The following is a 3,925-nucleotide window of genomic DNA, read 5'->3' as shown; positions in this document are numbered from 1 at the left end:
TGATGAAACTACGCAGGGCTTGTTTTCCAAAGAAAAGTTACTGTTTAGAGGAGCAAAATTAGAAGCTTACCCAGGCATGTTGTAAAGCTATTGGAAAATTGAGGCTTGTGAATGGAAATGTAGTGCCCAAGTCACAATCTACTTAAAAGGGGTTGTAACAAATATACTTAAGTTTTAAAAAAAAAAAAAAAAAAAGAAAGAACTATAGGATTTCACAGAAGTTCCAAGAAGTTAAGTTTACAAATTCCCATGAGCTGAGTCACCATGGAGAGGACCCTGCAGGTATATCCTTGTGGTCTCCTTGAGAAGACCTGTTCTCCTAGACCTCACCCTTCTCAGGTAACCTCTCTCAGTAGGAGAAAGTTGCATTTTTGCTATTGATGAGATCTCCAGTAAGATTTGGCTCACAGGGAACTCAAAGCAAAGATGGTGATGTTTTCCTCATGGAAAATCAGGTAAAAGCCATCTTCAGCCTGCTCACCTGAGCAGACCTGGAGTGATGCATTCTTCCTCTTCCTCCCTGCCATCCCTATTGTCCTAAATTAATGTGCCTGAGAATACTAGGAAGGAAACTGGAGCCCCAGTTCTTCTGGTTTGTTGCAAGAAGGGAAGTTGCAACCCCTCCACCCTGTCAAACAAAGGCAAGAGGGTTTTTATAGGGTTGGAGAAAAGGTGAGGAATTCAAGGAAAACTTAAATTGCAATTGGCTATTGTATCTTCCTAGATAGGCTCAGAGCTGAGTTGTGTGTAATGGAGTTATCTGGTCTGGATGTTTCCTTAGAAACTACAAGTGTTATGCCCAAAAATTATTCTCCCAAATAGCCGCAACAGACGAATCCGAGACGCACTCCAATGTAAAAAGCATGAGGTGAGGTTTTATTCAGACCGGTCTGGACTCCCCTAGCATGCAAGCCTAGGATGAGCCCCGAACCCGGGTGGAGCAAGTTTTTATGGGGTACAGAAAGCAAGAAACGGAGGAGGGTATGAGTACACTTTTGATTGGTGGTTGGTGATTTCATTAGTAAAGGAGGATTTGGATTGGTACAGGTGAGGGGTGGGGGAAGGCAGCTGGGAGTGGCTTTGCAGGTTTTACTGGCAGGGGTTGGGGCAGAGGGGCTAGGAATGGAGTTTGTGTAGTAAACAGTGGGGTTTGTGTAGTAAACAACTAGGAATGGGGCTTGTGCAGTAAACCACTGTGTAGTAAACAACTAGGAATGGGGCTTGTGCAGTAAACCACTGTGTAGTAAACAACTAGGAATGGGGCTTGTGCAGTAAACCACAAAATGGAGCTAGTCTGGCCCTCTTACAAGGTCAGCTCAGAGCCTTGTAGCTCAAGCAGCTAGGGTGCCAGCCACGTACACAGGAGCTGGCAGGTTCAAATCAAGCCCACGCCCCCCAAACAACAATAACAACTATAACCAAAAATAGCCAGGCATTGTGGCAGGCACCTATAGTCCCAGCTACTTGGGAGGCTAAGGCTAGAGAATCACTTAAGCCCAAGAGCTTGAGGTTGCTGTGAACAGTGATACTGAAGCACTCCACCAAGGCAACAGCTTGAGACTCTGTCTCAAAAAAAAAAAAAAGAAAGAAAGAAAAGATAGATGTAGAATGTTGTCTCTGTCTCCAAACTTTTTATCTGCAGCTCACTGGGTAATAAACCCAGCTAGACTACTTCAGCGTCCAAGAGACTTGGAACCCCTCAGACAACAATAGGATGTTTCTTTCTTACTGATAGGATTTCAAAACAGCAAAGTTTTTGATTGACTATGAATTTTAAGAACAAAATTTCTTAGGGACAGGGTGTGATGGCTCACACATATAATCCTAGCACTTCCATGAGGCAGAGGCAGATGGATCTCCTAAGCTCAGGAGTTCTAGACCAGAGTGAGCAAGAGTGAGACCCTGTGTCTAAAAAAATAGCCTAGGGTTGGCTCAGCACCCATAGCTCAGTGGTTAGGGCACCGGCCACATACCCCGGGGTTGGTGGGTTCAAACCCAGCCCGGGCCTGCTAAACAACAACAACTACAATGGAAAAAAAAAATAGCTGGGCATTGTGGCAGGTACCTGTAGTCCCAGCTACTTGGGAGGCTGAGGCAAGAGAATTGCCTAAGCCCAAAAGTTTGAGGTTACTGTGAGCTGTGATACAAAGACATAGTGAGACTGTGTCTCAAAAAATAAAAATAAATAAAAATTAGCCTGGTGTTGGGGCTGGCCCCTGTAGTCCCAGCTACTTGTGGGCAACATAGTGAGACTGTGTCTCAAAAAATAAAAATAAATAAAAATTAGCCTGGTGTTGGGGCTGGCCTCTGTAGTCCCAGCTACTTGAAAGGCACTCTATCCAGGGCAACAAAGCAAGACTCTGACTTAAAAAAAAAAATTTTTTTTCTTAATGAGTAAGAAAACCTCAAAGAGGAAGAGGAGGGATGTTATTTCCTTTTGACTGCTGCTTGCAGTCTTGAGATCTTTCTGGTGAATGGCAGGGCAGATTTTCACATCATTCAGCAATGAGAGGGTCAGCAGTATAATCTCTGGTTTGCTCCTGCATTCAACAACTTTTTAATTATTTGAGCGTCATATTTCTTTTTGTTTCATGAAAGCCCAGAGTAGTGACTACAAGGGAATCTTAGGACCCAAAATAAAGGTTTGAATTTTTTGATACTGAAGTAGTACTAGAATAGGCATATTTAAGAAGATAAGTGGGAATACATAAATGGGAAACTGGAAGAACACCTGGACTTCCAACAGCTTGCTGTTGAAATGCAGAGGCCATTAAAGCTCTCAAATAGAAGGAATTCCTAACTTAGATGGAAAATATGACTTTAAAGTAAAAAGTGAAATTCATCAGTCAAGTTGTAAATTCTTCATTTAATTATAAAATGTATTTTGTTGAATACTTCATAGATCAATATACTTTAAAAATTGAAATGATATGGCTCAGTGCCTATGACTCAAGTGGCTAAGGCACCAGCCACATACACCTAAGGTGGTGGGATCGAATCCAGCCCGGGCCTGCCAAAACAACAATGACGGCTACAACCAAAAAATAGCCTGGCATTGTGGCAGGCACCTGTGGTCCCAGCTGCTTGGAAGGCTGAGGCAGGAGACTTGTTTGAACCCAGGAGTTGGAGGTTGCTGTGAGCTGTGATGTCACAGCACTCTACCCAGGGGGATAGCTTGAGGCTCTGTCTCAAAAAAAAAAAAATTAAAATGATAAAGGCATATCTTAAGCCCTTCCACAATCCCTGCCTTGGTTTACCCTGCTCCCAAATCCTGGCCACCCAGAAATAACCACTTTTATAGATCATTGCACATTTTTTTCTTTATTTTATGCAAAGAAGGTTATTAAGTCATTTGCAGCTTGCTTTGCATCAACTCACATTAAATCATGGGGATATTGATTTATTTAGAGATAAAGTCTTCTTACTCTGTCACTCTGGGTAGAGTGCTGGGGTGTCATAGTGAGAAGATACCCAGGAAAGGTGAGGTCTAGGAGGACAGAGGTCTTCTCAAGGAGACCCCAAAGATACACCTGCTGGGTCCTCTCCATGGTGACTCAGTTCTTAAGAATTTGTAGACTTAACTTCCTGGGACTTGGAAATCTCCACTTCTGTGAAATCCTGTAGTTCTGTAGGGGCTGGAACAGCTTCTCCCACTTGATTCAAACTGACCAATGAGAAAGGTACCCATGGGTTGGAACTTTTTGACTGGAGATAAAAGGGGAAAGACCAAGCCAATTAGGGAGTGTTGCCACTTTGAATTCATCTATGCCATTCACTCCACCAGCTAAATATCAGTCCACCAGCTGAATAAAAGCCTTTTTCTTCTTAAATATGGTATTTGAGTGCTCTTTCTCTCCATTGGGCCTCATCTTCCTGTAACAATAGCTCACAGCGGCTCGGCGCCTATAGCTCAACCGGCTAAGGC

The sequence above is a fragment of the Otolemur garnettii genome, unplaced genomic scaffold (assembly GCF_000181295.1).
Source record: "Otolemur garnettii isolate 467f Iridium unplaced genomic scaffold, OtoGar3 scaffold00211, whole genome shotgun sequence".
Classification (NCBI taxonomy): domain Eukaryota; kingdom Metazoa; phylum Chordata; class Mammalia; order Primates; family Galagidae; genus Otolemur; species Otolemur garnettii.
This window is presented reverse-complemented; position numbering follows the sequence as displayed.